The sequence below is a fragment of the Schistocerca americana genome, chromosome 2 (genome assembly GCF_021461395.2).
Source record: "Schistocerca americana isolate TAMUIC-IGC-003095 chromosome 2, iqSchAmer2.1, whole genome shotgun sequence".
Lineage (NCBI taxonomy): Eukaryota > Metazoa > Arthropoda > Insecta > Orthoptera > Acrididae > Schistocerca > Schistocerca americana.
The window spans coordinates 563,230,559-563,252,305 of record NC_060120.1 but is presented as its reverse complement, the minus strand read 5'-3'; positions in this window follow the sequence as shown (position 1 = coordinate 563,252,305).

The window sequence follows — 21,747 nt, the reverse complement described above, 5'->3', positions numbered from 1 at the left end:
GGGCTACCAACAGTGTCTCCTCAACAACTATTCAGTGAATGTTGGCGCGTCTGGGCCTCCACAGCAGGCGACTTGTACATGCATCCGGGGTGACTTGACTGCTATTCATCAGCGACGAAGGCTGGACGTTACAGGCCAGTAACGTTACTAGGCGTCCTCTGAGAGGCGACAAGTGACCTTTTCAGATGAATCACGTTTTATGCTCCATCGGATAGATGGCCTTTGCCGTGTACGGCATAAGACGTCTGAGAGCAGAACCTGCAATAATCGTCGGAAAGGTTCAGGCGTGAGAGCACTCCCTGGGTGACCTCGTCACCCTGGAAGGCACCACGGATCAACACAAGTAGGGACCTATCTTTGGGGGTCGCAGTGCACATGCTTGGTTCGAGGAGTTTACCGTACTCTCCTGGCCACCAAACTCTTCGAATTCAAACCCAATCGAGAATCAGTGGGACCACCCCAGTCGTGCTGTTCGTGCATTGGATCCTCAACCGAGAAACGTCTCTGAAGCCGGCATGGTCCCACATCCCTGTCAGTACCTTTCACAACCTCATTGACTCTCTTCCTGCACCCTGCGCAGCGCACCACGCTTCGAAAGGCGGTTATTTAGGGTTTTGACAGATGATTACATTAACGTGACTCAACGGTGCATATTACCCGTCTTTCCCCGTAGCTTACTTCTAGTTTCTCCAGAATTTTGAACATCTCGTACCATTTTACTTTGTCGAAGGCGTGTTTTATGTCGAAAAGTACTAAAATTGTGTTCTGATTTTTCTTAAGTCTTTCTTCAGTTACCTTTCTTCAATTATCAAGCGCAACGTCACAGCTGCCTAGTTCCTTGACCTATCCAAAAACCATACTCATTGACATGTAACACAGACGCAGTTTTCTTTTTCACTCTTCTGTATGTTGTTCTTGTCAGCAATTTTGGTGCTTGAGCCGTTAAATTGAGTGTGTTTTCGTTCTCGCACTTACCTGCCATTGTCATCTTCGCAATTCTATGGACGACATTTTTCTGAAAGTCTGATGTTATACCCAATCATTCTAGTTACCGACCTGAATTGTCGTTTTGTTGCCTTATTTGATCACAAGTCTTCCAATGCTCTATTGAACTTTGAGTCTATTATCTAATCACCGAAGGCATCCATATCGACTTGTACAACATCATCAGACAAGTACTTACCCTTGTAGAGGTCTTCAGTGTACGGCTACCAACTATATGATCTCCCTTCCACGTTTAAGAGAGGAGTTTTCACTGCATTCATAGTACTGACGCTGTTGCTTTTCATTCCACGAAAGGTTGTTTTGACTTTTGTCTCTACTGAATCAGTCCTTCCGATGACCGTTCCTTTTTTGATTTCTTCGCATTTTTTTTTTTTGCAGCCGTTTTTCCTAGGCTTCACTGCGCTTTCTATTTGTTTCATTCCTAAGTGATTTATATCATTGTACTCCTGTCTTCCCTGAACATTCTGAACTTCCTTCTCTCGTTGATCAACTGATGCATTTATTCTGTAAGTCAAGGTTTCTTCTCAGTTACCTTCCTTGTACTTTGTTTGTCCAACCTCGGTGATTGCTGTTTCTAAAGAAGTCCGTTCTTGTTCATCTGAACTGCCTTCTATGGTATTGATCATCACGGTATCTACACACGTAAACAACATCAGAACCATTTCATTAATCGTCAGTACTTCAACACATCACTTCTTCACACATCGATTCTGCCTGAGGAGTCTTAAACTTCAGCCTACTCCTTATCCTAAATTGTGATACGAGTCTATATTCGTGGGTACATCTTACAATCCAATATCTATTTTTCTAATCTCACCAGGATCTAATCCAGTGGAATCTTCCAGTGTATCAAGGCCCATTCAAAGCATACATCAAAAAATGGTTCAAATGGTTCTGAGCACTATGGGACTTAACATCTGTGATCATCAGTCCCCTAGAACGTAGAACTACTTAAACCTAACTAACCTAAGGACATCACACACATCCATGCCCGAGGCAGGATTCGAACCTGCGACCGTAGCAGCCTCGCGGTTCCAGACTGAAGCGCCTAGAACCGCACGGTCACACCGGCCGGCAAAGCATACATCCAACTATTGTCTTTGATGAATAGTCTATTTGCTGTTCCTAGCTGTTCTGTGTATAATCGTACCTTAACTATCTGTGTATTATTTTCCGAGACGGAGATTGTGGGTCAGTCTAGAATTGTTTTAAAGATGCGCGGAATACAACCTAAAATCAGTCTTGGCCTGACTAGGGTGCCACAGCCACAGCCACAGCCACAGCCACAGCCACCCGCCGGTCAAGCTGTTTCACAAGCTAGCGCGCTACGGCTTAAGCTACTCGACTAGCTCGGTTCTGACGCTCTACCGGTTCACAAAAACTTCAGTTTAGAAAAAAATTACAAAATGAGTATTTTATGATATTAATAAGGACATTATAGAACGTAACGAGCTAGAGAAATGTTATCAAAGAAAGAAGCGACAAACGAGTATAGCTTGTTAGCTGTGGCCCTTAGGCAGAAGCAGAACCGCGGTCTACCTACTGGCGGGAGTCTATCGATCACGTAAGTTACGACTGTTTTACGCATCATAAACGGCAGACGTTAACAGGATAGCCGTGTGAGTTAAAGCGCCGCTTCCGGGAAGGGAAGGTGCGGCGGATTACTGACGATGGTCGGTGTGCCAGCGAGCTTGGATGCGCTTTCTAAGCCGTTATCTGTATCCAACAATATGAATATCGGGCTGCTACCCAAGTCCCGCCTTGGATACACTATTCTCACCTTTAAAAAATGTTCGCTCATTTTCATATAAATAACATTACAAGCAGATAGTTGGTGTACAGATATTCCGTCCCTATGGTAACAATGTGGGGACACGAAGGATGTCCAGCCACCCCCCCAGAAAACCATGCAGTCCGAAAAAACCACACCGACACTACGAGACAAAAGCACAATGAGAAGAGGAAAAATATCAGTGTTCTTTACCATCTACATTAGAAGCTTTCGCTAATCCTTAGAGAGTGTAAGTCTCAGTAGAGATTGACTGCGTTGGGCACTGACTACATGATGCGGACGTCACTTGTTGGCTGCTTCACAAAACCGATTTAAGTGAACTTCTATTGGGTGGCTATAATTAAAATGCAGCTACTCATACAGGTCTAGTGTGGGCTGTAATTATCGTTGTTGTTGTTGTTGTTGTTGTGGTCTTCAGTCCTGAGACTGGTTTGATGTAGCTCTCCATGCTACTCTATCCTGTGCAAGCTTCTTCATCTCCCAGTACCTACTGCAACCTACATCCTTTTGAATCTGCTTAGTGTATTCATCTCTTGGTCTCCCTCTACGATTTTTACCCTCCACGCTGCCCTCCAATACTAAATTGGTGATCCCTTGATGTCTCAGAACATGTCCTACCAACCGATCCCTTCTTCTTGTCAAGTTGTGCCACAAACTTCTCTTCTCCCCAATCCTATTCAATACCTCCTCATTAGTTACGTGATCTACCCATCTAATCTTCAACATTCTTCTGTAGCACCACATTTCAAAAGCTTCTATTCTCTTCTTGTCCAAACTATTTATCGTCCATGTTTCACTTCCATACATGGTTACACTCCATACAAATACTTTCAGAAACGACTTCCTGACACTTAAATCTATACTCGATGTTAACAAATTTCTCTTCTTCAGAAACGCTTTCCTTGTCACTGCCAGTCTACATTTTATATCCTCTCTACTTCGACCATCATCAGTTATTTTGCTCGCCAGATAGCAAAACTCCTTTACTACTTTAAGTGTCTCATTTCCTAATCTAATTCCCTCAGCATCACCCGATTTAATTCGACTACATTCCATTATCCTCGTTTTGCTTTTGTTGATGTTCATCTTATATCCTCCTTTTAAGACACTATCCATTCCGTTCAACTGCTTATCCAAGACCTTTGCTGTCTCTGACAGAATTACAATGTCATCGGCGAACCTCAAACTTTTTATTTCTTCTCCGTGGATTTTAATACCTACTCCGAATTTTTCTTTTGTTTCCTTTACTGCTTGTTCAGTATACAGATTGATTGTATGACTGCGAAACTTTGCGAATATTCTAATTCGTTAATATGAAACCGATTTACAGTGGAAAAAACTAGTTCCAATTTTGGACACCAGGTGTAAATCTGATGCTGTAAATACAAGAAACATGCTTAGAAATGTTTCCATACATAATGGATTAAGAATGGGGGTGTGGACAGAAAAGATGAAACAAGTGAGAAAGGCATAATTTTGATTTTATTATTAACAAACACTTACACACTTGTTCAATATGAGTAAAGGAGATGTCTACTAGATGCTGTAAAGAGCGGTATTTGCAACTGATGGCCAAAATTGGAAGTAATTGTTTTCCAGCGTAAATCGGTTCCGCATTAACGCATCAGCACATGTACAAAGTGCGGCTGTCGTACCACAATTACAGCCGACACTGTACCTCCGCGAGCAAAATGAAAATGGCTCTGAGCACTATGGGACTTAACATCTTAGGTCATCACTCACCTAGAACTTAGAACTACTTAAACGTAACTAACCTAAGGACATCACACACACTCATGCCCGAGGCAGGATTCGAGCCTGCGACCGTAGCAGTCTCGCGGTTCCGGACTGTAGCGGGCCACCGCGGCCGGCTCCGCGAGCAGCTTCACTTTAATTATAACCACCCAATATTTAAAGACTCGGCCCCTTCAGTGAAACAACGCACTGTCATAACGGGAACTATTGTTAGCGTGAACGGACTTTCCTACAGAAGACCTGGGTCGCTTTTACAAGTATGTTCTGCGGGAACTCTTCGTATCGTATAGACTGACATTATCAGACTAAATACCACGGGATCACCTCCTTGCCTTCATGGGGCTCTGCTTTAGTGATTTATATTTCGTGTCACCATAGTTGTGACTGGTATGATGTGGTCCGCAGAGAGTTGTTCTCCTGCGTATTCGTCTTCATTTCAGAATAATACTTACATCCAACGTCTTCTGTTATTTGTTGTACGTGTTTCAATCGCTGTCTTATCCTACAGTTTTTACACTCTAAAGATCCTACTTGTACCTGTCCCTCAGAATAGCCACCTGCCTTAACACGCCATTTCTAGGACTCACCCAAGCGTGCCGGACGCGGATCTAATACTCACGGCGGGCTAACGACGAGACCTGTTGTGCCAGCCAGCAAAGATGTTCTATTTAGGTGGTTTTCCACATCCGACTACGTGAAAACCTGGCTGGTACCCATGTCCTGCATGAGTTATATGATTCGCAAACATTTCGAAATTTTTTTCACACTTTCATATGGATAACACTAGACACAACAGTTTACAATTAACATGCCAAATTCTGATTAACATGCCGACGCCATGAAGATGCGGTAATAATATAAGGAAAAAGAAGAGAGAGGATCTGTCTAGTACCAAGGAAGTTATTTCTTATTTATTAATACATGTGTTATCATCGTATCCCTTCTTATTGTTACGGTTTACACACATCCTTTCCATCGCCGAATCCGTGGAGACTCTCCTGTCACTTCACCTAATTTTGTTCTTTTACATTATTATCACAGTCCATGATTCACTTTCATAAGTATTGTGACTAAAGCGTGCATTCTCAGAAATTTCTTCCTCAAGTTAAGGCCGATATTCGAAACTAGTGGATTTCTTTTAGCGAAGTATACTGTTTTTATCCATCCTAGTCTGCTCCTTATATCCACCTTGCCTGGTCCACCGAGCGTAATTTTCCTTCCAAGATAGCAAAATTACAACATTTTGTTTGTTTTCTTGGTACCCAAATCTGATGTTAAGTTCATCTCTGATGTCAAATATTCTACGCCCATTACCTTCGTCTTTCTCTGGTTTATTCCCAATCTATGTAGTGTGCTCATTAGCCTGCTCATTCCATTCAACAAGTGTTGTAATTATTCTTCACTTAGGATAACAATGTCGCTTACGAATCTTATCATGATATCCTTTCATGATACCCTTTCACACTGAATTTAATTGCGCTCCTGAATATTTTATTTGCTTCGTTGTTCCTTCGATACAAACGTTGAACGCTAGGGGAGAAGGATTTCCTCCTTTTCGCACATCCTTCTTAATGAGAGTACTTCTTCCTTGATCTACCATATTATCCATATTTCCCTATAGCGTATACCTGGTTTTCTGATATTTTCAAGCATCTTGCAATATTTTACGTAACTGAACACTTTTTTCAGACCGGTAAAACCAACTAAACTGGTGGACTTTATGCACATCAGAACTACCTTTATCAGAACTACCTTTATGGTTGCTTAACCCGTCCTAAACGTTGATTGATTGTCATTTAACAGATTCACACTTTCTTCTCCATTCTTCCGTACATTTATCTGATCTTTGCTGTCTTCAGGATTGCGTGGACGATATTCTTCCGGAAATCAGATGGTGTACCTCCGGTCTCATTAATTCTACAATTCAACTTGACTAGTCGTTTGGTTGTTACTGGTCCCAATGATTCCAGAAATTCCGAAGAACTGTTACCTATACCTTCTGGCTTATTTGGCCGTAAGTCTTCCAAAGCTTAGTTAAGTTTTACTGCACTACTGTATGTTCCAAATTCACTGCTACTTCATCCTGTAGCATGTCATCAGACAGTTCCTTCCTCTCATACTTGCCACTTCATCCTGTAGCTCGTCATCAGACAGCTCCTTCCACTCACAGTTGCCTTCAATGTGGTCTTTCCTCCTCAGCACTTAACCGTGAATTTCCTCGTCCATTGTTAATGATGACACATCTGCTTTTAATCTGACTGAAGGTTGTTTTCACTTTTCTACATACTGAATCTCTTGTTCCGATCACCTTTTCCTTTTCGATTCAGCACATACACATCCATCTACTTTCGACAGCATTTTCATCAGTCGTCAGGTACCAAAATCAACAGCCTAGTGGTTCAACGTGATTTCGAGCTTGCAGCCGGTCGTCGTAAACTTCATTGCACGATATTTCGGCTGGACAACCGCCAGCCAGCCATATGGCTGGCAGTTGTCTAGCCGAAATACCGTGCAATGAAATTTACGGCGACCGGCTGCAAGCCCGAAATCTTTTTGAACAGTTGATTCGCCGGGAAATTTTCAAATTTTACAGCCTAGTGGTATTGAGCACTCTATCTGTCCTATTTAATACCATAATTTGAGGACTGATTCATCTGATGTTTGTTTACATTGCAGTGAAACTCGTAACAAGTTAAGGTGTCCGAAGATGTGTAATTAACCCTCCTAGTTTGCACACTGACGCATACCTTGCCACATCTACATCCTTGGTTGTGTACAGTAAATAAAACTGCTAAAATAGACCGGACCACATGGTTTTTCCAACATTAAAATGTTTAAGATAGGGCGTAGACTCGATTAGTATAATAGTCAGCAGTCAAATAGTCCTTCGAAGCGTACGTGTGCTATACATTTGTATAAATTCAACAGCTTCATAATATATAGTGCTCAGCCAGAACATATGATCACCGTCCAACTGCCGACATAAATCCGTCCAGGCGATACGAGCGTAACCTGGCGAGGAATGTCTGCTTGTCAGACATGCACAGTGCCTGAGGTGTCAGTGATCGTGCTTCCCGTGTGTATCATCGGGAAGACGTGCAGTCTGTCTGCTTGACTGAGGGCAGACTGTGATGGCCCGGAGGCTCGGCACGAGCATTTCGGAAACTGCACGACTTATTGGGTGGGAGGGCGACGGTTCAAACCCGCGTCCGGCCATCCAGATTTCCTCAAATCGCTCCAGGCACGGTCGATTTCCTTCCCCATCCTAGACACAATCCGAGCTTGCGCTCCGTCTCTAATGACCTCGATGTAAAAGAGACGTTAAACGCAATCTTCCATCCTTCTTCAACCTGGGCAATGTCTCATTCTTGGAATGTTTTGGAGAGGCAGCAGTGGGGTTGTGGAATGGGGGGCTATTGGGTTCGTTTTCAGGTCATAACTGATACAGATAGAGGGAAGTATGACGTCACAACGATATATCACGAACATCCTGCGTTCTCGTATGTTACTTCTCGGGCGACAGTATCGTGACACCATTTTTTAGCAGAACGAAGCTCTAGACATAATAGGAGTCTCTATGAAATGTCTGCGTCATATTGAGATACTTTCGTTGCCAGCAAGACGCCTGATAGAATATGTGTGGTGCCATTTCGGGCGTCTACTGTGTCCCAGTGCCAGTATGCAGGTCATGAAAGACCAGTAACAACAGTGTGCTTGTGGAGAGGATAGAATGGCTTTACGACACCAACGAAATAAGTTAATGAATCCATGCCACAGTGGTGCTACGTCATACTGATAAGTGGGCGCACTCAAAGAGTTTCTTTGTAAATTTTGTAATCACTGAAATAACATCACATGCCTCCCTTTATCCGTCAAGTTTCATTTCGTTTCCTCCTCCCCTCCTGATTGATTCACACTTTTTGACAGGCAGTGAATTATCACCATAGTTAAAAAAATGCATCGTTTTGGAAAAATTATGTGATGCCTGATACGATCCAAATTTACTGACATTGTAATATAGAACGTAGCTGTTTCAGTGGCGGCACTTCCTAGAATAAAATGGTAAATAATGTGTCATTTTGCCCAGGCATCATTCTGAACACGGCTACAATATCATACAATGTAGACTTTCACAGCAAATATTGTCTTCACTTAAAACTTCCGGGCTGATAGGGCGTGGCCTACGTATAAAACTCTCCACTGCCGTTTCGTCTCCGACTGCGAGAGACATCCTCCGAGTTCGCCGCTTATACATCGACTACGCCCTATCAGCCCGGAAGTTTTAAGTGAAGACGGCTGTGATATGTTGATTTTTGCATCTGGTGACGTGAAAATTGAGTGTGACAAATGCTTTTTTGTCATCTGTCTTCTGACTGGTTTGATATGGCCCGCCGCGAATCCCTTTCCTGTGCCAGCCTTTTCATTTCAAACTAGCTCTTGCAATCAACGTCCTCAATTATTTGCCAGATGTATTCAAATCTATCTATTCCTCTATAGATTTTACCTTCTATAACTCGCTCTAGTACCATGGAAGTCATTCCCTGATGTCTTAACAGATGTCCTATCATCCTGTTCCTTCTTCTTGTCAGTGTTTTCCACATATTCCTTTGCTCTCCAATTCTGCGCAGTACCTCCTCATTCCTTACCTTATCAGGCCACCTAATTTTCAACATTCGTCTGTAACACCACATCTCAAATGCTTAGGTTCCTTTCTGTTCCTGTTTTCCCACAGTCCATGTTCCATTACCATACAATGCTGTGCTCCAAACGTACATTCTCAGCAACTGCTTCCTCAAATTAAGGTCTATGTTGGATACTATCAGATTTCGCTTAGGCAGGAACGCCCTTTTTGACAGTGCTAATCTGCTTTTGAAGTCCTCCTTGCTCCGTCCATCATGGGTTATTTTGCTGCCTAGATAGCAAAATTTCTCGATCTACTTCGTGACCGTGAATACTGATGTTAAGTTTCTCGTTGTTCTCATTTCTGCTACTTTTCATTACTTTTTCTTTTTTCTTTTTCGATTTATTCCCAGCCCGTATTCTGTACTCATTAGACTGTTCATTTCATTCAGCAGATCGTGTAACTCTTCTTCAATTTCACTTCTACTGTTTGTAGAAAGTGAAGCACTCAGAAGCAATGGACTGCAACATGCCATACTAAGAGGACATGTAGAGCAGCGGAACCATAGAAAGTGACTTAAATGGCAGAGAGGTGCCATGAACGTAGGCCCAACAGCGTCCTCCTTCGTGTGACCGGACAGGTATGTTTTACGCAACACCCGGTGGGTGCGGAGCCGTCATACGAAGTAGAAACATGTAACCAGGGGCCTCTATTCCTCGCTAATAACACAGGGTGGATATGTCGGTATGCAGGAGGCACAGTAATTGGTCTGTGGGAACGGGTCTGCCGTTCCACGACATTGCGGCTCATACATGGCGCGGTGCTTAGACATTGAGGCGTATGTGGAACCAATGGAGAGAAGAGAGCCGTACACGGCACCGACAGGGTGCTGGACGACACAATGTGACCCAGTGCGAGGTGACCGCCATCTTGTCTGATTGGCCGTAACTGACTGAACAGGTTCGTCTGCAGTGTTGGCGCGACGTTGAAGCTCTGCAACGGGTGTGAACATGTTTGCATCAACGGTTCGACGCCGTCTTCTGCGAGCTGGATTGGTGGCACGCATGCCATTGCGTTGGCTTCCACTGAACAGAATTCACCAACGCCGTAGACTGCAATGGGCACGAGGACACCGACACTGGCGTGCCGGGTGGCAAAATGTCGTGTTTCCGGACGAATCCCGCTTCAACTTGTCCTGCAGCGATGGCCGCATATGCGTTCGACGCCGCCTGGTAAACGCAATCGGGAAGACTGTATTGATGAGCCACATAATGGACAAACGCGAAGTGTGATGGTTTGAGACCCCATTGCCTGTAACATACGATCTCACTTCCTACGTTTTCAGGGCAAACTGAACAGCCGAAGGCGCTGCCCCTCCTGTAGGCTGCTCCACATGCCACATTTCAGCTGGACAACGCCCGGCCACAAGTGGCGATCAATGTGCAACGAAGGCTTCTTCGAAGGACGACGGGCACCAATGCTTCCCAGGCCTGTCCGTTGCCTGACATGTCACCCATCAAACATGACGTTTGGGGTATGGTCTGTCGGCAACTTGTTCATTCAGGTCCTTCTTCAGCCACAGTTGCTTTATGGACGCGCCTACCAACCGTGTGGCAGAGTATTCCCCAGATACATATTTAGGCGCTCTTTTATTCCATAACACGACGTCTAGCAGCTCTGATTGCAGCACTTGGTAGCGCAACTGCGTACTGAATTTCCCTAGTCTCAATTCACTTACAAGTCCTGCAACGCTAATCATTTGTGTAGTATCGTACCCCTAATCGGAGGAACAAATTTCATTGTGATCACAGCTCTCCGTCTTGGTGTTTCACTTTTTCCCAAATATTATGTATTAAAGAAGCTTCCTGTCAGTTGGTATGGTGGTAATTCGTGACTAAAAGGAGTCTGACCGACCGAAATTAGCTATTTGTGATTAAATACGACGTATGTTTGAAGAGTAACAGAAAAAGTTTTATTTGGACATTATTTTATTTACTCGTGTACGCTAATGTTGTCACCCTCAAAATAGACCCCCGTATATATTATACACCTGTGCCAGCGTCTTCCCGAATCCGCGAAAGACTGCTGGAACTCGCTCTTTGGCATAGCTTTTAGATCTCTCAGCGATTTGTCTTCAGTTTCATGTTTGCCTGTAAAACAACGGACCTTCAAAATTTTCTTTAGTTTCGGATAAAGAAAAAAGTGATGTGTGGCTTTGTCTGGGAGAATATGGAGCCGGCGCTTAATTACACTGCCGCGCGGGATTAGCCGAGCGGTCTGGGCGCTGCAGTCATGGACTCCGCGGCTGGTCCCGGCAGAGGTTCGAGTCCTCCCTCGGGCATGGGTGTGTGTGTTTCTCCTCAGGATAATTTAGGTTAAGTAGTGTGTAAGCTTAGGGACTGATGGCCTTAGCAGTTAAGTCCCATAAGATTTCACACACATTTTAACACATAATTACAGTAATTATAGTACTGTATTTGGCAAAAAAATCACTAAAAAGCAACGAAGTAGTGCAAAAGCCATGAACTGCTCCCCACAAATCCGGCCGTCTGTTTGGAATTGCTTCACGCAGACGGTGCTAAACTTTTAGAACTATTCCTTATTGATCGTTCGACTTTGTGGCAAGGACACGTGGTATACTATTAAAATCGAAAAACGCAATGAACACGAGCTTCACATTTGGCCGCACTTCCCGGCTTTCTTCGTGTTTGGTGATCCAGAATGCTAACGCTATGGTGATTGAGCCTTATTTTTGACGTAATATCCGTAAACTCATATTTCATCACTTGCTATGACACTTTATAACAGTTACGCATCGTTGTTGACTCCATCTAGTGACTTCTGTACTCGCAGCTGGTTTTCTTGAAACGCAGAAATTTTGGAACAGTTTTTGCTGTCACATTGTTTGTGTCCCAAACGTGCCAAAAAATTTCATTTCATTTGATATGGCAACATCCTCGGAGACTTCGCTGACTGTGATTCGGCGATTGTACATAATACTTTCTTTCACTTTTTTCACGATTTCATGGGCTGCCGATGTGCTGCTGCCTCGTCATCATCAACCTTATCGTTGCGTTCGCGTAAAAGCGTACGCCATTCGAAATCCTTGTTTTGCTCGTAACAGACTCATCAAAAGCAACGTTTAAGTTTTATAAATGTCTGAAGCACCTTATTCTGTTTTTATAACAAAATTTATTTCATTTTGTCTGGTCTGCTTTTACACAAAATAAATAATCGCCGGTACTGAAAAAACACACGAAACGTTTTTGGTTCAAATGGCTCTGAGCACTAAGCGACTTAGCTTCCGAGGTCATCAGCCGCCTAGAACTTAGAACTAATTAGACCTAACTAACCTAAGGACATCACACACATCCATGCCCGAGGCAGGATTCGAACCTGCGACCGTAGCGGTCGCTCGGTTCCAGACTGTAGCGCCTAGAACCGCACGGCCACTCCTGCCGGGAAACGTTTTTGACAGCTCACAAAAGCTAAATAACGTACGCTGCTAAGACTGTACAGATCGGTCATCTGTACCAACACATTAATGAAAAAATCGTGCCGATCGGACGAATACAACAAATTGCAAAATTTCCGTTGCTTTTTGGAAACAAATATTTGATTTGTCCTGTAATGCCACTTTCATTTTCTGTGATGGCTAGCCGTTTCGGTACTACATAGCATCATAAGGATATCCTACGATGGAAAAGTCACAGTACATAGTTAAAACGTATCTTCAAAAACATGGACAAAACATATTTCTATACATTAGCTAATGTATGGTACAAAGTGCAGCATTAAAACAGTGGCGCAGCGTGACTACGTATTACCATGGAACTGTGAGGTGACGATCTCTGGCCGCGTTTCCAATAACCTGTTTATCCCACCAGCATCCATGTGTACAACGTAGCTGTCGGCGGCGCCGCATCGCGCTTCCTTCACACCGTGTTCCAACTCACCAGTCCGCCACGGCCGTGATGACAGCTCCTCGTATGCAACGTGCTTTCGCGAGAAGCTGCATCGATGCGCCACAACATTGGAACGTGCGCGGAAAAACAAAAGAGGAAACCACGCTTACATGTATCCGCTTCATCGCTACTCGTGTACACAGTGGAAATAATATTTGCTTTATCTATAGTTCCTATTGTACAAGAATAGCGGGTCCATTTCTGTGTACATTCAGTTTATTCACTATGATCTGTTAAATAAGGGAACGTTATCAGTTAGCTTTTAAGAAACCAAATCAGTATTTATTTGTACAAATAACGTATACAGAGAAATTTGACCTAGCCCTATATTAATTGAACACAAGAATACAAAATAATTTTTACAATAACTCTAAACGCCATGATCTAACGTATTCTCCGTTGAAATAAGTGTTGTTATTGTGCTACTTGAATAAATGAAACGTAAAAGAGAAACCATGGGTACTATACAAGGATCAATTTAGCTAACAACCTGCACACATGCATCTACAGGGTGTCCCAAAAAGAATGACCCGATTTTAAATAGAATTATTTTTTAGGAAGAAGGGCTTAACACCAACAAATTACATACTAAATTACTCAGAAAAGACCTAAGTTTATAAAAATCGATCATAAATGTTCAATATGTCCTCCACTGGCTGCACAGACGAGATCTAGCTGATAGGCGAATTCATCCCAAACTGAGCGTATGGTGTCTTCTGTCACTGTAGCTACAGGAGCTGATATTATGGTTTTTAGTTCATCAATGTCACGAGGTAAGAGAGGAACGTAAACACATTGTTTAACATATCCCCACAGGAAAAAATCACATGTTGTTAAGTCAGGGGACCTAGGAGGCCAAGAGCGTGAAGTCTTATCTCGCGATCCTGTACGCCCTATCCAACGTTGAGGGCCGGCCGCGGTGGTCTAGCGGTTCTAGGCGCTCAGTCCGGAGCCGCGCGACTGCTACGGTCGCACGTTCGAATCCTGCCTCGGGCATGGATGTGTGTGATGTCCTTCGGTTAGTTAGGTTTGTTCTAAGTTCTAGGGGACTGATGACCACAGATGTTAAGTCCCATAGTGCTCAGAGCCATTTGAGCCAACGTTGAGGCACGTTGGCATTGAGAAATCGCGCACGTTGTTGTGCCAGTGAGGTGGGGCTCAATCTTGCTGATAGATGAAATTGTCAGAGTCAAGTTGTGGGAATAACCAGTTCCGTAGCATTGCAAGATATCATTGTCCTGTTATGGTTTCTTCCTCAAAAAAGTAGCATCCATAAACCTTGGTTTACGAGACAGCACAAAAAACATTCACTTTTGGTGACTCAAGTTCGTGTTCAATTGTTTTATGAATATACGTACATTATGACGGTGAACCTTACCGCTAATATGGAAACTTGCCTTATCGCTGAATATCAACCGTGACATAAAAGTGTCATCTTCCATGGCATCTAGAAGAGCATTGCTAAAGTCCACTCGCTTCACTTTGTCAGCATCTCGAAGAGCTTGTACCAGTTGTAATCAGTATGGTTTGAGGGGCAAACGACACCGTTCAAAAATGGTTCAAATGGCTCTAAGCACTATAGGACTTAATATCTGAGGTCATCAGTCCTGTTGTCTTAGAACTACTTAAACCTAACCAACCTAAGGACATCACACATATCCATGCCCGAGGCAGGATTCGAACCTGCGACAGTAGCAACAGCGCGGTTCCGGACTGAAGCGCCGAGAACAGCTCGGCCACTGCGGCCGGCCAAACGACGCCGTAACACACGCCTCACTGTCATGCGCGGTAACGCAAGTTCTCGGCTAGCACGACGCGTTGACTTGCGGGGGCTCCACTCAAATGCTCGTCGGATTTGTTGCACTGTTTGTTCAGGAACGCGTGGCTGGCCAAGACTTTTGCCTTTACAGAGGCACCCTGATTCTTCAAACTGTTTATACCACCTTCGAATGTTCTTTGGTGATGCTGGTTAAGCACGAAATCGAATATGAAACGCCCGCTGAACTGCGATCGCCGGCCTGAGTGGCCAAGCGGTTCTAGGCGCTACAGTCTGGAATCGCGCGACCTCTACGGTCGCAGGTTCGAATCCTGCCTCGGGCATGGATGTGTGTGATGTCCTTAGGTTAGTTAGGTTTAAGTAGTTGTAAGTTCTAGGGAACTGATGACCTCAGAAGTTAAGTCCCATTTGAACCATTTTTTTGAACTGCGATCACTGAATGAGTACGACGGAAGTCAGTAACGCAATACAGCGCTCGTAGCGACATCTAGCGGATTTTTTCTGAAACTCTAGACCATGCCGATCACATCTAGCGCTGTTTCAATTACCTAGTGACATTTGTCTCAATATTATTACAAGTATAAATCGGGTCATTCCTTTGGGACACCATGTACTTGGCTGGATTCACAAACTGCGCCAATTCTACTAGCATACGATCGGGAGCAACATTACCGCACTACTGAAACAATCGAGAAACAGAAGGAGCATTGTAAACCCCTACCAAAAAACCATGCTCCATTCTATTAGGGGCGACCAAAGTGTTTTCGTTCGAAAGCTACACTAACCCTTTGCCTGCATGCCGGTGTTCATATAGCAGCATCGGAGTTGTGGTGGGCTGCATATACGGTACAGCAGTGCATGCATGTAAGCTGCAGCAACGCATTCTAACTTTTTGATCGCCCCTTACAGAACCACGTTTGTTCACAGACGAAGAAACTTCGATACTGGCTGAGAAATTACAGATGAAAAGTGATGAGGATAATACTCGATCAAGATTTACTCAATTCAAGTTAAACATAAAACACTGTGTGGTTCTACATAACACCATGATCTGCATGGAATCCTGTCTGGTGCTACACGCAGTCACAAAGAAAGGTTGACTTAATTATGAAAATCACGTTTTCGAATTATCAGAAATAATAAAGAACACCAATGGGCTCGAAGCACTATGGGACTTAACATCTGAGGTGATCAGTCCCGCAGACTTAGAACTACTTAAACCTAACTAACCTAAGGACATCACACACATCCATGCCCGAGGCAGGACTTGAACCTGCGACCGTAGCGGTCACGCGGTTCCAGACTGAAGCGCCTAGAACCGCTCGGCCACAGCGGCGGGCTGAACACCATTGGGGGTAAAGATCATTATCAGGATCAGTAAGGGTGGATCAAGTGGATCAACTGCGTACCTAGTACTCGGCACTACCAAATTACTACTTTTTGCTCACGTCTCTTATAGAGGGTGATTCAGCTGCTTTTCTGCAGCCCGCAACGTCTTCTAATAACACGCGCGAGATTTTCCTGTTATCTCGCTCGCTATGCGTAAACTGTTAATCCTACGGAAAAAATGAACCGGACATTTCTTCTACGAAATCTAGTGTAGTTAAATTTTGTACTAGGCAACGGCCTTGCCGCAGTGGTTACGCCGGTTCCCGTGATATCACCGAAGTTCAGCGCTGTCGGGCGTGGTCGGCACTTCGATGGGTGACCATCCAGGCCGACATGGGCTGTTGCCATTTTTCGGGGTGCACTCAGCCTCGTGATGCCAACTGAGGAGCTACTCGACTGAATAGTAACGACTTCGGTCAAGAATATCATCATAATGACCGGGGGAGCGGTGAGCTGACTTCATGCCCCTCCTATCCGCATCCTCGACTGAGAATGACACGGCAGTCGGATGGCAACGGTAGGCCACTCGTGGCCTGAAGACGGAGTGGTTACATTTTGTACTCGGATACATTTCCAATGGTGATAATGGTTTTCGAGCTTTTGAAGAAAAACTCTTTTGAAGGTAAATTTTTTAAGTTTTTCTTCAGTTCATTTTTTCTGGAGGACCAATGGTTTGCACATAACGAGCGAAAGAGTGTCAAAATCTCGCACTTGGTTTCTGAAGCCGTTGCAGGTTTCATAGAACCAATATGTATGGAGAGCTAAATCACCCAGTATATTAGAACAGCTTTAGGGAGCTCTGTGGCACCATCCCTTCAAAATGACCATGCAGTGCTTCCAGAATTAATGTGCACTCTACACTGATGTGTGCGTTAATATGGAACCTCCTGCCGGATTAAAACTGTGTGCCGGACTGGAACTCGAGGTGAGGAAGTTTGGAAGGTAGGAGATGAGGTTCTGGCGGAAGTAAAGATGTGAGAACGGGTCGTGATTCCTGCTCGGGTAGCTCAGTTGGCAGTGAACTTGCCTGCGCAAGGTGAAGAACCCGGGTTCGAATCCCAGTCCGGCACACAGTTTTAATCTGCCCACTGTACAATGATTTACGAGACCGCGAGATCCTCTACACAAAAACGGCGTGTGACTGCTGTACAGACGAGAGGCCGCCGTCGGCACCTGTTGCGGCGACGGCGGCCCGGCTGCGGTCGGCTCCGTTCTGCGCAGGGCAGGGCAGGGTAGGGGACGGGACGCACTCCTCGCTGGCTGCTGGCTGGCCGCATCGATCTCCGCGGCTGTGCGGCGCTGGCTGCACCTGGCCCGGACGACGCCTCCGGAAACGCATCTCGCGGCCGCCTAATTTACTGGCCCGCTCCAATCCCCTTCCCCGGTACCGCCTAAAAGTCTCAAACAGCATACCCCATCAAAATATCCACGGGTGTACTGCCGGTCTACAGTGTCCAACGGGCACAATATTTCGGGGATCATACATGTCGCCATCATCAGGTGAACTGACGGACTGAGCTCCTGTGAACGTGCCGGCACGGAGATCCGTACGGATCAGGAGCTCAGTCATTCAGTTCACCTGATGATGGCGACATGTATGATCGCCGAAATATTGTGCCCGTTGGACACTGTACACCGGCAGTACACCCGTGGATATTTTGATTATCAAATACGCCGGGAGAAACTCAAGAATCACAGCATACCCCATCCCTCTTATAGTGACGCCCAAGGGGACTACTAAAACGCAAATAATAATAGCTACAACCAGAATGTGTGACAGGTAATCTTAACACATTTCCAGAGGCACATGTGATCCCTAACCATAATGTATTAGATTTGAACTACAGGGTGATCCATTGATAGTGACCGGGCCAAATATCTCACGAAATAAGTATCAAACGAAAAAACTACAAATAACGAAACTCGTATAGCTTGAAGGGGGAAACCAGATGGCGCTATGGTTGGAGCGCTAGATGACGCTGCCGTAGGTCAAACGCATATCAACTGAGTTTTTTTTTAAATAGAAACCCCCATTTTTATTACATATTCGTGTAGTACGTAAAGAAATATGAATGTTTTAGTTGGACCACTTTCTTCGATTTGTGATAGATGGCGCTGTAATAGTCACAAACGTATAAGTACGTCGTATCACGTAACATTCCGCCAGTGCGGGCGGTATTTGCTTCGTGATACATTACCCGTGTTAAAATGGACAGTTTACCAATTGCGGAAAAGGTCGATATAGTGTTGATGTATGGCTGTTGTGATCAAAATGCCCAACGGACGTGTGCTATGAATGCTGCTCGGTATCTTGCACGACATCATCCAAGTGTCCGCACCGTTCGCCGGATAGTTACGTTATTTTAGGAAACAGGAAGTGTTCAGCCACATGTGGAACGTCAACCACAGCCTGCAACAAATGATGATGCCCAAGTAGGTGTTTTAGCTGCTATCGTGGCTAATCCGCACATCAGTGGCAGACAAATTGCGCGAGAATCGGGAATCTCAAAAACGTCGGTGTTGAGAATGTTACATCAACATCGATTGCACCCGTACCATATTCCTTTGCAGCAGGAATTGCATGGCGACGACTTTGAACGTCGTATACAAGAGAAATTACGGGACGATGACAGATTTTTTGCACGCGTTCTATTTAGCGACGAAGCGTCATTGACCAACAGCGGTAACGTAAACCGGCACAATATGCACTATTGGGCAACGGAAAATCCACGATGGCTGCGACAAGTGGAACATCAGCGACCTTGGCGGGTTAATGTATGGTGCGGCACTATGGGAGGAAGAATAATTGGCCCCCATTTTATCGATGGTAGTCTAAATATGCAATGTATGCTGATTTCCTACGTAATGTTCTACCGATCTTACTGTAAGCTGTTTCACTGCATGACAGAATGGGGATGTACTTGCAACATGATGAATGTCCGGCACATAGCTCGCGTGCGGTTGAAGCGGTATTGAATAGCATATAACATGACAGGTGGATTGGCCGTCGAAGCATGGCCCGCGCTTTCACCGGATCTGACGTCCCCAGATCTCTTTCTGTGGGGAACGTTGAAGGATATTTACTATCGTGATCCACCGACAACGCCTGACAACATGCGTCAGCGCATTGCCAATGCATGTGCGAACATTACGGAAGGCAAACTACTCGCTGTTGAGAGGAATGTCGTTACACGTATTGCCAAATGCATTGACGTTGACGGACATCGTTTTGAGCATTTATTGCATTAATGTGGTATTTACAGGTAATCGAGCTGTAACAGCATGCTTTCTCAGAAATGATAAGTTCACAAAGGTACATGTATCACATTGGAACAACCGAAATAAAATGTTCAAACGTACCTACGTTCTGTATTTTAATTTAAAAAACCTACCTGTTACCAACTGTTCGTCTAAAATTGTGAGCCATATTTTTGTGACTATTACAGCGCCATCTATCACAAACCGAAAAAAGTGGTCCAACTAAAACATTCATATTTCTTTACGCGCTACACGAATATGTTATAAAAATGGGGCTTCCTATTAAAAAAAAAAAAAAAACAGTTGATATCCGTTTAACCTATGACAGCGCCATCTAGCGGGCCAACTATAGCGCCATCTGGTTTCCCCCTTCAAGCTAGACAAGTTTCGTTCTTTTTAGTTTTTTGGTTTGGCGCTTATTTCGTGAGATATTTGGCCCGGTCACGATCAATGGCCCACCCTGCATAGATTATAACTGATGAAACTGCAGAAAGATTCGAAATTAAGGAGATGGTACCTGAATGAAATGTAAGAACTAAGGATTCTTTAGAATTTCACGCTTAGCATTGGCTAATGATTCACTGAGAAACAAACCCAACAGAGCACGAATAGGTGGCTTTGAGAGATGAAACACTAAAAGCAGTAGAGCATCAAATAAGCGAAACGCCATTGCTCTTCTTCCTCTTCTAGTTCCTAGGCTCTTCTATATACACACCGACACAACTGCCCAGCATTTCACATTTAAGTGCCTGGCAGAGGGTTCATCGTACCACCTTGATGCTATTTTTCTACCATTCCACTCTCGAAAAGCGTGTGAGAAAAATGAGCACTTATGTATTTTTGTGGGACCTCCAATTTATCTTATTTTATTACGATGATCATTTATGCCTATGTAAGTGGGCGTTGCCTGGATATATGGTTACACCAGTCTTCCTTCTGCCCCTCCCCTTTCTCCTCCTTCCCCCTCTCTGTCTACCTTCTCCTGCCCCTCTCTCTGTCCATCCCCTCCTACCTCTGTTCTGTTTTTCTCCCGCTCTTTTCCTTCATCTGTGCCTCGCCCCCGTGTCCATCTCCTCCTCTCCCATTTCGCTGTTCATCTCTTTCTTTTCTTTATGCATCTCTATGTCCATTTCCTCCACTTCCCATCCCTTGCACATTTCCTCTCCCCTGTTTCAGCCCATCTCCTCCTCCCCCCTATCTCTGCCTATCTCTCCCTCACCTGTCTCTGCCAATCTCTTCCTCTTTCTTTACTCTGACCATTTCCCCCTCTCCCCTCTGTCTACTTCCTCCTCCCTCTTTCACTCTCCATCTCCTCCTCTGTCACATCTGTGTCGATCTCCTCTTTCCAGCTTTCGCTACCCAGCTCTTCCTCCCCCTTTTCTCTCCTCGTTACCGTTCCCCCTCCAACAGCAGGTTGCCGGTTCGTACCCCGACGTGATCCTTTCCAAACAGTAAGTAATACGTGTACCACATTGCGTTGAAATCGGTCCAGTGTTTTAGCAGGAGATGTGGAACATAAATACGCTCATAAATACATCAATTTTTATAATATATATGGATTCAAATGAGAAACTGGTGGCTGAAATTTCGTATAAGCTCATCATCGTGAAGGGAAGCACTTTTGCTTTAATGATTAGCCGGCCATTGTGGCCGAGCGGTTCTGGGCGCTTCAGTCTGAAACCGCGTGACCGCTACGGTCCCAGGTTCGAATCCTGCCTTGGGCGTGGATCTGGGTGATGTCCTTAGGTTAGTTAGATTTAAGTATTTCTAAGTTCTAGGGGACTGATGACCTCACATGTGCTCAGAGCCATTTTAATGATTTCGTGTATCGTATCCGTGGCACTTCCTCGCCTATTTCGCTATGGTACAAAACGAGGTGACCTTCTTTCAACTTTTCTATGTCCTCCGTCAATCCTATCTGATGCAGATCCCATGCTGTGTTGCACTTTCAGATGTCCTCCGACAATTCTGTCTTATGCGGATCCCATACCACGCACCAATAGTCCAAAAGAGGACGGACAGGTGAAGCGTAGGCAATGTCCTCGGTAGACCTGTTGGATTTCTTAAGTATTCTGCCCATAAGGTGCGATATTTGATTTCCTTTCCGCACAACATCATCTATGAGATCGCTCCAAATTAAGTTATTTGTTATTGTAATCCCGAATTATTTAACTGGATTGTCAGA